Source organism: Protopterus annectens, chromosome 6.part0 (assembly GCF_019279795.1).
Source record: "Protopterus annectens isolate FY-2018-M chromosome 6.part0, PAN1.0, whole genome shotgun sequence".
Taxonomy (NCBI): domain Eukaryota; kingdom Metazoa; phylum Chordata; order Ceratodontiformes; family Protopteridae; genus Protopterus; species Protopterus annectens.
Genome location: NC_056737.1, coordinates 1,720,157,936 through 1,720,171,582, shown reverse-complemented (window position 1 = coordinate 1,720,171,582; position 13,647 = coordinate 1,720,157,936). Strand labels below are relative to the sequence as shown.

Below are 13,647 nucleotides of genomic sequence, written 5' to 3'. Positions count from 1 at the left end.
TCAAGTTAGGTTTATTAAAATGCCTGAACACAGGCACTGTACAACAAGTCAAATAACAAACATTAAGAAAATCAAACAGTAAAGCATTAAATTAACTAAAAGCAAGGTCAAAAAGGTGAGTTTTAAGACCATTCTTAAAAGCAGCAAGATTAGGTGGGTTATGTAGCAAGTTGGGAGCCATGTACCATAAAAAAGGGTCTTGATAACTTAAAGAATGAAGGCCAGAAATATTAATTTGGTAAGAAGCTACCTTAAACAATCCCATGGAAGAGGAGCATAATTCCTCACTTGGAATGTAATGGTAAAAGAGGTCTCTCAAATAGGGAGAACTCAAATTGAAGTATAAGATAAACAAAAAAATAATATCTTAAAAATAATACCTTGGTAACTAATGGAGTTCATGTAGAATTTAGGAAATATGGTGGTAAACAGAAAGCCCACTGAGGGAGCAGGCAGCAGAGTTTTGAACACGTCAAAGATGAGACAGTGTCAGACCTGCGAATATCTAAAGCATTCCAGTAGTCCAACCATGATGAAACAAGTGCATGGACTGCAGCTGAAATATCAGGTCTATATTATATTGTCAACAGCTCAAAATGTCGACTCCACCTAAATGTCGACACCAAAATGTCAAACTACAAAATTAGCAAATGGCCAAATCACCGATTTCTTTCCAACAGAAAGAAATTGGTTGGCTAAACACCAATGCCACATAAAAACAAATATATTTAATAGGGGGGCTTTGCCCCCCCACACCCCCCGTAACTAAATATTCTAACTCTGAGACCGCACTACAGTCAGGAAAAGGGCAGGTGTAAGGGAACGGCCAACTGATTTCTTTCCGTTGGAAAGAAATCGGTGATTTGGCTCTTTCCTAATTCTGTAGTTCGAGATTTTGGTGTCAAACAAGTCAGAGTCGACATTTTGAGCTGTTGATAATATAATATAGACCCAAAATATCAGCTGCAGGAATAAGTTGCTTGATATGGCTGATATTCCAGAAATGGAAACAGGATGACTTGGTGACAGCTGAAATGTGGTCCTTAAGAGTTAATCTTTTAAGTTAAGTCATTATAAAGCTTATCCCAGTTATAATTTGCAATCCCGATTAAATCATATATAGCAATTAATTAGTCCTACCTTTGTACCAACCCCATTACTTAGTGCTCTTCTCATACTGTCAAATCAAACAAATATCACAAAATTCTTACACTTTTATTGTAGTCACTTGCAGGTTATGGGTCTCAAGTGAAGTTTTTCTTTGGTCTTCCAGTAGTAGGTGCACTGCACTTTAGTAACATCAGGATCCTGTTATACATATTTTTATAAACAGCTCCATGGTGGATTCTTTTTCCTCTTTGGTAATAAAGTTGAGGTGTGTATATTATTTCACCTAACTCAATAATTCCCTGATGCTTAGTGGCTGCTACATCTCACCCCTACCTCCCACAAGTCTCTTTCAGCAGCGCATACTGTTGTGATCAGTCACAAGTCAAGCAGTTGCATGCCAATGCACAGCCACTAAGACACATGCCATGAGTCTTTGCATGTGTTGGCATGTTAGCGTCATGTGCCTGAATAGGAGAACAAATACATTTTGGAATAATACAATAATGCTAGGGACTTAACTGAGCTAACTTATTCTAGCCTATCATTTTAAACTTAGACCCCTTTCTGAACTTACTTGGAAGCCCTGGATAACCCAATACCCTATATATTATTTTACTTATTAGCAGTCTCATGCTATGTGCAAATTCATCATAAAAGAAATGGCTGCCAGGCTGCCATTTGTAAACAAATGAATGTCATTATTATTTAGAGAGCCTAATGTGTTATATAAATTATTTTCTAACTTACAGAAGTTCTTGTATTGGAGATTTTATTACCCAATGATGATTATTACTTTTATTTATTTTATGTAAGTTAGTTGCCATACTTTGTTTAGTTATGTACTAATCTTTATTACTTTTTATGAAACTTACTTGTGATTTTATTTTTGGTGTTTTAATAAAGCTGGTTGATTAGCACAATACCTTACACTTTTAAATAAATTACTATTACTTATATCTGTATATATTGCAAACAAGAGTATACGAATATGTTACTGTTTCCCAACATTTAAGGGATACTATCATGTACTGAAACAAACTTACTAGAGGATTTTTTTTATTTCATGCATACTTTTATCTTAAATGGAATTATATACATTTTTTTTATTTGATATATATTTTATTCATATGTAATTCTCAAGTTAGTACTTATGTGGAAAGGTCTGATTTGCAATTTGTGACACAGGATGTCAGGGCCACTTTTTGTTTGATAATTTATAAATCAACAAGCTTATTTGTTAAATAACAATAGACATTAAATAACTATGCCCTTGAAGGCTTATTTTCACAAGTCATTTAGTGACTTGTGGTAATTTTAATAACTATTTTCCATCTGATGCATTGAGTCTAACCAAGTATGAAGTGATCTAGGTTAACTGACATTTAACACATATTAAACAGTAAGCTGAAGAATACATTAGCTAGCTGTGTATATCAATAGAAGAAAATGTTTACTACTGTGAAAGAGTTCATAAAGATTTTACAATAAACAATAAGCATTAGGATGAAACAACTGTAGGACAAACAAAGGAAACTGTGCATGAGGACTTGAATAGAAAGCAAGAACAAGCAAAGACTAATAATGTAGACAAAGACAAAAGAAGCAAAGCAGGTACCACTTATGCAGCAATAAAGAGAAAACTATAAACATTAAAATAGCCAAGAATAAATGAGGAAAATCAGTTGCACCAAATAATGAGGCTATTTCTTCATGTGGAAAATGATTAATAATATAAATAAAATAAAGAACATCATTAGAACTGAAAAAAGCAAATGCCTTGTTAGACTCACAAGAAAAGTCACCAGATGGGGTGTGCATTTTACAAGAATCACTAGTTCCTGAGTCATTCTGAGAACAATAAGTAGTTGAGGTGATACCGGATAAATCTCCTATCCTCAGAATTCATATCCTTCAGTTATCTTTAAGAAAGGCTAAATCACTTAGCAGTCTTTCACTCTCTCTATCTTCAGAATGTAACATCATATGACAACTTGAAAGTACCCAATTTAAATCTAGGCATATAGAGAACAATAATGTGAAATTAATGGAAAATGTTAGATAAAAAATAATTAAACTCAAGTTATTACTGAAGATATAAATGAAAGTTCTTCAAAAAGTAAGAATGAGAATGGTTCAGTTAATTGACATCTTTTAAAACTTAGATAAAAATGTCACAGCACATGACAATACAACTATGAAAAGAAAAAGGAAAGAGCGAAATCAGCAATCCAAATGATGTTATAAAATGAAAAGAGAAATTGACACATTTAAATGAGGAAGAAAATATACCTATGATACCAGAGAATAGTGCAACGATAGAGTGCAGTAACAGAGAATACCAGGAAATAAATACAGTGACACTGTAAATAACTTAGTCACTAATAACAAAAGTATGGAAGAAATAAGGAAAGAATATTAATAATAGGTGAGTCTCTATTGTACCAACAAGCTAAAATCTTAGCTACCATGGATAAAAAAAAAATTACTATTTCCTCCTTAAGAAGAATAACGTTAAATTAGCTTGTTCAGTTATTTAGAGGATTAACATATAACACCTATTAACATGCTAACATTTGTGTAATGGTTGGGACAAATGAATTATAGTATGCACAACTGCAATATGTAAAAAAAGCATAATACATATGCTATGGATTTGTGAAAAGAATAGCATACAAATAGCATTTTGCAAAGTTCCATTATACCCTGTATCAAGTGATTACAGTTGTACCAAAGTAATATTGTTTAACAATTGGTTGGGAGGACAAGGCTACTCGACAGGATTTCAAATCATTAGTTTTTGGATAGATTTAATATTAGTTGGGAAATTATTTTCTGAAGATAAACTTCATTTGAGCAGGAAAGTAGCATTATTTGACAAAGAAAATAAAAGGCAAATTTTCATGTTTCAGAGATCTTGCATCAATGGGATAAATAAAAGAAAGAGTAAACACAACTAACAGCAAAAATGGAACAACAAAGCTTTTCTGTGCTAATGCCCATAGCATAAAAAGAGAAAAGAGGAATTCATTTTTTTTTTGTTTGGTTATTTTGTTAATATATATATATATATATATATATATATATATATATATATATATATATATATATATATATATATATATACAATTATAGCTATTTTTGAAACTTGGGACATTGGAGATCTAGTATTTAAGGGATTCAAACATTATAATCCAAGAGAAAGTAACAAGGGTGGTAGTTTAATGTTATTAGTTTATGACCCTTTGTAATTGAAAGAATTGGTATGACAGTAAACATTTATGTCTTAAAAGTAATGGTAAACAACCAGATGCATTATGTCCTGTCACCACATGTAAAATGTTAACTTCAAAGTTACAATATCAGTCAAGTCAGTTATTTACAGACTCTTCTGTACATCTTGCTAGACAAAAGTGGAATAAAACTACTGCAGATTACACAACAGATAGCAGCAACGAGGTTCATGGTGAACTGACAAAAAGATTTAATGTTGTTGTTGTTTGTCTTTTCAGCTTTTTCCCGGTTAGGGGTCGCCACAGCGGAACTCCGGTCTGTTAATGACTGGCAGTCAATTTTTATGGTGCCGAGTTGCCAGCCCAACACCCAATCTCTAGCGAAGGCATGCCCATTCACGCATGTCTTTTGGAGGCCACTCAACCACGAGGAGGACATGCAGACTCCACACAGAAGGCACTCCAGCCAAGAATCGAACAGGAGAACCTCTTGTTGTGAGGCAACAATGCTACCGCTGTACCACCGCGGATATGACAAAAAGATTTAATAAACTTCTAAAAGACAGACAAAGTAAGTTCAAAAAGTTCAGACAACATATGCAAACGCTTTTTCAAAAGTGCCTAAGAGCTTTAAATTTAACAGAACAAAATACTGACAAATATAATCTGGTTGGTAAAGAGTTAAAGCAACAGCAGTTAACTACGCTGATAAAAAATAATTTACAACATACTATTCTACATTTAGAAAACGGTTAAGCGTACACAGCACAAACTTTCTTTCAGTTAAAGCAAGGCACTTAAATGTTGTTGTTGTTGTGTCTTTTGGCTTATCCCAGTGTTGCCACAGTGGAACTCCGGTCCACTAATGATTGTCAGTAGATTTTTTATGTGCCAATTTGCCAGCCCTGACGCACAACCTTCAACAAAGGTATGCCCATTCACTCATGTCTCCACGTGGAAGACGGTCTAGCTGAGAATCGAACCGGACAGCGTCTTACCGTGAGGTGACAACTAAATAGTGATTTTAAAACCATTTCAACTAACAAAACAGTTCTAGGGCATAGAAATCAAATGACAGTAGTTAAATACAGAAAAGACATGACGACACAAGACTGACATGCATGTATTTTCTTTCCACCTAAACTGAAGCAAAAGGTAGATGACAGCAAATGTAAATCATGTAAATATATCTGTTTTAAGTATGTGTTAGTTAAGTCAATATCTCTTTTGTTTCTTACAATATTTTGTAATTGTATAATAGCATAAAAAAACTCCAGCAAAAACAGTCTTCAAAAGCAGTATTATGCATAGTTAGGCAAATTACAAATGTTTTTTTATAATTCTAAGAGTTTTACAACTGCATTCTAATATCAAGTTGCAAGTATATTAACGAATGACTGAAGGTACGAGTAAGTGCCAAAGGAGTTATGGGTTAAGCGTCTGGAATGCACACAAAAAAAAAAAAAGTATGTGAGCTCAAATCTTTCCAGGCTGGAATGGGTAGTTACAAGAAATGTTGCATAAGATAAACTGTGACTGGTACTGAAGTTTATAAGGTCAAAAAAAATCAAGACTGGTTGTCAGGCCAGATGGCTTACATTTTTCTAAAACATTATTGTTAAGTATTCATGTACAGCATTAAGCAAAAAGCGCAAAAGTCTAATCTTGTTTAGTAACTGTAATAAAATGTCACAATTATGCATACATGTCATCAATAATCTGTTTGCAAGTAAATAGTCAGTACATGGGCTATAGTATGCAGTTAAATTATGCAGGTCCCTTTACAAAAAGGGAGGATACAAATAACTACTAGTAACAGTAAACATCTTTTCAAAATTGGTAAAAGCAATTCCTATTACAACTTTGACAGTATAGGCAACAGCAAAATAAATAAGCAAATGTGTAAGAGCAAAGTGCCACAGTCTACGTAACAGCCAAAATGGCAAGCATACATTAAATTCTCACAGCATAAAAGAAACAATACTGGAATAAAATGATGTATACTACAGGGGAAAGGGCATGCTTTCAATTTTACACTAACTGTGTAAACAGTACTGCAAAAGGTATGCAATTAGCAGGCTTCGGTTTAATGCTAGGTTTAAAAATTGGACTGAGTCTACATTACAGCCATGTATATACAAATACAAAAACAATCTGTATAAGCAAGTGTATTCTGTACAGTATAGTAAATGTTTTTTCTCTGTAAATAGAGTAACAAGTCATAGCTTGACATTTGTGACATTTTTTTTTTCAAAAAACAAGACTGTATGCTTTTTCAATAAAATTCTCAAGCATTGTCAATAAATTGCAGTATAAAACATCACTGTATAGAGTCATATTCAGATTCAACCAGTTCTAATAGTAATGGTTGTCATCATTGTGTTGACCATATTAAACTGTGTTAACTTGCTGTATTAAAAGGAAATCTAAAGGTTTTGTTTCCCAATGTGTTTCTAGTTAATAGCAATAGTTTACATTTTTGTACTTAAAATAAAACAGAGGGAATGTATACAGTGATAGATATGTTTAAATATATATAAATGCATGTGCACATCGATTTGCTAGTTAGATGCATATACACATCTGTTGCTGTAATATATGTAAAAATAATATAGTTTAAATACATGTATTTCTGTTTGGTAGCACACATATATTCTGGTAAAGCTTGAGACAAGCTGAATGTTCAGTGTCTGGAAAATGCTTCAAGGACTATAGATAAAAATGCAGCTGCAAGACAAAACACGCAGCATTCAACATAGACATCTGCATTTCATTTGCATGATTCTGAACATCAAAACAGAGGGAATTACAATATTTCACAAATAAAACTTAGTAAAAAAATGCTACACAAAATATAACACAAGACAATTTCAGTTGTAAAAAGCATACAGCATCTATGTTTAAAAAAATAACATTTAACACAAATCTAACAGCATGGTTAGCTAAACAAGGTCAGGCATACATAAAAGTAGAGAAACAATCAACAAAAAAATCTGACATAAACATTTCAATGAACAGCTCTATTTCTATTAAATGCTGTACATTACCCCCTAAAAATGACAAGGGAAGACATTATGCAAAAATGTCACATTGTGTAGACAATAACACAAAAATAAGAATAAACTCAACAGAGGAAGAAAAGGGTATGATTTCTACCAATACTCTGTTTATTTGTATAAACAACACAGTAATGCAAGAAAAATGGGTTAAAATACTTAGCTTTCTGGGTAATAAACCAGTACTTCATGCAGATCAAGTGGTAAAAGTACCATCAACTTGTACCATGATAGGACAACAATACCAAAAGACAATATTGCACTTCAATATTACATTTCCAAGTTTTAAAAATATTAAATGCAGATTTAAAAGAGCTTGGTATAAAAACTAGTAGAACAAGATATCTCAGATTGTACATTAACAAGCACAAGAAAAGCTTACTATTTAGTAAGTCATTACAAGTATCTTTGATAGACAGATTACAATTGAGGATAAATGGACAATGTTGCCTTCAAATTTCAAAATGTTTGTTAAAGTGGCAACACAGTTTGTATGTGTGGTTTCAAATAACCCAGTATTAATAAAAAAAATTGTCATCATCTGGGACCAAATTGCTAAATTGGTTAATACATCCTGTGTTGGTAGTTTTGGGAGTCATAAAAATAATGACAGTTTGGAATTGTTTATATGCTGCAGGTTACAAAGAGTTGCGATAACTCAACAAGTTATGATTGTAAATATGAGCAAAGTGGTAAATGCAGTAAATAGCAATGCTGATGAAACAAATGCAGTCTTTTCTTTAAGTGAAGTTTAGTCTGTTCCTCTAAAAAATGGGGAACTGAAAGATTCTGTTCTATTTACTATACACTGTCTTAACTGTTGCTAGCATGATTATTAGCTTAAGCAAAAAGCTGCAAGAATAATCTGAAATATAAAGGGTTAATTTACAATAGTGTAAAATGCTAAAAAGTTAGAAAAACAGTAAGTGTGCTGGCAAGCATATATAGCTTAGATATATTTTGGCATCCATGTAAAAAAATATGTTATTGAGAAACAAAATTTGTAAAATAGCTATGCAGATGGCAGCAGAAAGTACATCACAGTAACTTCAAGGAAGATAAAGCCAGAACACAAGCAAGATAGTGCTGGAACACTAAGTTTCAGATAATGCAAGACTGAATTTCCTGGACCAAAGAATCAAGGACAAATCATAAATTAGAAGAACAAAGAAAAACTGTTATACAAAGAAAAAACTGTATTACATCAGACTTTGAGAAAAATACCAGACCTTCTGGTATAAATGTAACTGTGCATAAACAAGCTTTGGGAAGTTGCTACAGAGAGCTGGCATATTTGTATTGCTTGCTTGTAGAACCAAAAGGAGAATATAATAGTATAGCCTATCAACTGAAACATTTGTCTCCGTGTATTTATTGTACTCAGTACAATACAGTAATAAGACTACTTAATTACAATAAATAGTTAAATAAACTGTGGTATGCTTGCATGCAAAGGCAAGTAACAAAAAGAAACCAACAGGAAGGCAGTACAGAATTCTTCAGTAATCTCAGTTACATCTTTAGCTATCAGTAAAGTACATCCTTGGGGTAAATGTAGGATAGTGGCAACATTCAAAAGTCATAAACTTAAGACAAATGAACAGATCTTTGAACAACTTGATAACATTATATATTACAAACCTACCATTATTCTTACAAATTTCAAATTATCCTAACATTAACTGGAAAACTGGCACTTTTATAACATATTATGAGGTTACTTTATGGGTATTGTTAATTCCTACTATTTCATGTAAGGACCTTACTAGAGGAAAGAATCATTTGGACCTCATATTTGTAAACCATGAGAATGTTGTATGCAACCTGAATAGCTTGGAACCCTTCCAGTTCAAGCATGATTCTGTTTATTTTACTTTGTACAAACTTAAATTAGAAAATGTGAAATAACATGATGAAATGAGGAAAGTGAATGATAAAGAACTGTTTTGGGAGCCATTGTCATTTCCCCAGGTAAGGAAACCAAATTTAGACCAACATATACCTTTTAACTATTCAGACTTTTGCAGGATGCTCAGATATTTGCCTCATGTTTTTTGTTTCATACTTATAAAATTTGTGTTTTTCTGGCAAGTAACTGAGGATTGAAGTCAACAAATAATACGAGACATTTGAGTTTCAGATGGTATATCCTTCAATGCATACTAATACAGTATCTGTTTTTCTAGCACCTTTCTAAGTTTATGAGTAATAGTTAAAATCAGTCCCTGATTTTTGGGCCTTTGTCCCCCATTGTTTTTGGCTTTGTCCAGAATTCATGTGAGGTTGAGGGCTATGTAACTATATTATGGATTGGAATCCCTAAAGAATAAATGTAGTTTATATTTAAATAAAACAATAGCTGTCAAAATAGGAGAGGATTTAAAAGCAAACTGTGGTGTGATATAAAATTTAAGATGCTGACGAATGAAAAGAACATATTATATAAATTATATTGACTGTAGAGAAATATTTAGTATAAAACAGATTAAGGGTAGCTACCAAAGAACTTAAGAAGGCAATATATAACAAAAGAGGAAACATGGAACAAAATATTAAAAAATATAATAATAATTCTATATGTATATCAACTCCGAGAAAAAAGATACCTATTATAATTGATCCTTTTCTACTTAACAGGTTGCTAGTGGAATCCCATCAAGAGCTTGCAGAAATGTTTAAAAATCATTAGAATTAACCCATCTATTCCTAACCCAATATTTCACTTGGAACCCAGAATCTGCTTCATAATACTGGCAGAAGATGTCAGCGAATCCATAGGAGAAGTCAAAAGATATTCTCTGTGGGACATAATGAAATCTCTTGTCAACTAATTAGTAAGATATTACAATAACTAGTTCATCTATTAATGTCTAATGTTTAACAAAATATTAAAAGGGGAATAGCCCCTGAATAATGAATTAACTTACTTGCGGTCTCTATTTACAAAGCTGGTAACAAACAAAACATCTCTAGCTACCATTCTGTAAAATTGACTTCTATAATTGGTACAGTTTTGAATTTTGCCTGCTTAAACAGCTTATAAGGAATAATAGATGTGAACTTAATTTTGATGAGACACAATCTGAATTTATGAATAGAAATGCAGCTTTCATATACTAGACGTGGTTTTACAACAAAATTTCAAGTTTAATGGACTAAGGTAATGGATGTGTCATACTATACTAAGACATTTCTAAGGCATTCAATGCAGTCCACCATGATTAGATATTAAGAAAATTATACAAACTCAAAGTAAATCCATATAAATGTATATGGATAGAGAGGGTGTTGGTGACTACGAAGCATGAAGTCATAATTCAAAGCATTAAGTCATCATGGAAGAAGACTAAAGCAGGAGTTCCACAAGGCTCTCTACTGGGCCCAGTAATTTTCAGTTTGGTATTCTCCAATATTCTTCATTTTGCCAATTTCTGGTAACTGCAAGATATGGGCAAACCTTGAGAAAGTGAAGATTAACCTAAACTAAATGCTTACCTTTACATAATTAAAATATGGCTTGAATGCAGAGGTTTAAAGTTTAACACAACTAAGTGTAAAGTCATTCCATATGTTATAAACATAGATATAAAGATGCATTTGGGAGAATTATTAATAAGTGGATACATAAACAACTTATCTACTAATATTGATAAAGGACTTACATTAAGAATGGACACAAAAACAAAAAGCATGACAATTTTGGCCTAATCCTGAACTCAAGAACATCTAGAGATGAAACTACACTGCTTACATTATATAAGTTGTTGGCAAGACCTTTCACTAAAAACAACTTCATTTTTTCAGCATACCTTTAATGGGTCTAGATTTAGGAGAATGTATCCAGTGTAGGTTTACCAAAAGGATAAATGGTATCAAGAATATTTATCATATTGTACAGATTTATAAGAGATAAATTCTGTTTAGCTTGTACAGCAGTTAATGGCACATTGCTAAGTAATGATTTAGGCCTAAATTTAGTGAGAAAAATATAAAAAGGGAAATGTGGGTGTATTATATAAGGCAGTTATAAACAAAACAGTTGAAATAGATTGCTCATTTCTCAATGAGTCCTGTGGCTGTGGAAAAGAACTACCCTGTGAAGTAAGGAATGTGAAAAACTTAAGTATCTGTATGATAGAAAGTTTATGTATGAGTTGAGAGACACTGTTTATTAGAAGTTCCTATGACCTTACTGTAGTGGCATCATACATAATGAAGTTATAAACTTAGCTGTTTTGGTTGAAATATGCATACGACTTATTTGCTGTCTGTATGCTAAAATTACAGTAGGAGTATACACATATACTTTAAAACAATGCTGAATATTCAATTGAAGATTGTGAGCTTAACATGCAGTATATATTATGTTTTACTGATGTATCTGAGCTTAACATGCTGTAAATAATATGTGTATATATATATATAGCATGTCGATCATTTGTTAAGTTATGTAGTCATGAGTTCTACATTGCACATTTTACAGCTAGCTAATGAAAAAAATGCAATGTGGAGCTTTTCTCCCCAGACCTTTGCTAAAAACATGCTTTGCCACAGTTAGATCTTTACAGTAATCAAAAGCAAGTAAATAAATCAATGACAGTACTTTTTCTGGCTAATTTAAAATGGTACTTTGGCAGTTAAGTTATGTGATGAAAATAATGGGATCACAAAATATTCAACATGACATGCAAGGGAGATAGTAGCTCAGATGTACCAGGTATGAGTCAGCACCATGACTGAGGGATCACTGAGGAAACAATATAAGAGTTGGATGAGTTAGAATGTGAAATAAGAATACGTAAGAAAAATGTGCAACACCTGGCAATATATAAGGGAAATGAGCAGGTATTCTGGAAGTGATTTTGAAAGGTTAGATTCTAAATACAACCTGGAAAATGGAACACAAGAGAAGCATTCATAACATTGATTACAGCACAGAAACTATGAGGCACACAAGAGAAGCATTCATAACACTGATTACAGCACAGAAACTATGAGGCACACAAGAGAAGCATTCATAACACTGATTACAGCACAGAAACTATGAGGCACACAAGAGAAGCATTCATAACACTGATTACAGCACAGAAACTATGAGGCACACAAGAGAAGCATTCATAACACTGATTACAGCACAGAAACTATGAGGCACACAAGAGAAGCATTCATAACACTGATTACAGCACAGAAACTATGAGGCACACAAGAGAAGCATTCATAACACTGATTACAGCACAGAAACCATGAGGCACACAAGAGAAGCATTCATAACACTGATTACAGCACAGAAACTATGAGGCACACAAGAGAAGCATTCATAACACTGATTACAGCACAGAAACTATGAGGCACACAAGAGAAGCATTCATAACACTGATTACAGCACAGAAACTATGAGGCACACAAGAGAAGCATTCATAACACTGATTACAGCACAGAAACTATGAGGCACACAAGAGAAGCATTCATAACACTGATTACAGCACAGAAACTATGATAAAGAAGCAGAGCGTAAAATAATGGCCAGAGGTAATGTTAATGGCTAGAAGGCTATACAGGACAACACATAACAGAATATAGGAATGAGAAACAAATATATTCTAAAACTTAGAAGAAAGCAAGTGCTGATTTCACAATAAGTAACAGATACTGGAGTAGGGAAGTTGTGGAAGCTGTAAGTTCAATAAAACCAAAATTGTCTATATACAACAAATTACACCATCCTCCCACTGACCACAACAAAACATATAGAATCATTGTACAGCGGAAGTGAACAGAGTCCATGATGACAAATCACTATCCCACCACTATTCCCCCGAATGCACAGTAGCAAACCTTGCCCAAATACTGCCTACAACAGAATTAATGGGTCTCAAAAAACTGATTAAATATAAATGCATAGAATACTGGGAAAATGAGGAATATTCAGTGGAAATTTGACTGATGTACAAGAGGTCAAAGGAAATATCTTTTAAAGCCACTTTCATTGTTTATTGACTGGTGCATTTTTCTCCACTGTTTTGTGACCATAGAGTTGAGATATATCTGTGTGTGTGTGTGTGTGTGTGTGTGTGTGTGTGTGTGTGTGTGTGTGTGTGTGTGTGTGTGTGTGTGTGTGTGTGTACATATATATTATACACATACCCATCCAAACAAGTAGAGTTCAACGAACAAAGGCCAGCACTACAAACTATGCAAAAAAATAAAAATAAAAGAAAACTGATGCTGCCACCAGGCCGTAAAACATAAAC

The 13,647-nt window shown here is 33.0% G+C and overlaps 1 protein-coding gene across 5 annotated transcripts in view; it reads left to right on the top strand.

The window, feature by feature from the left end:
- Positions 1–13,647, top strand: part of LOC122804909 (integrin beta-2-like) — a 1,526,426-nt gene that overhangs the window by 923,394 nt on the left and 589,385 nt on the right. The gene's annotated exons all lie outside the window — the stretch shown is intronic.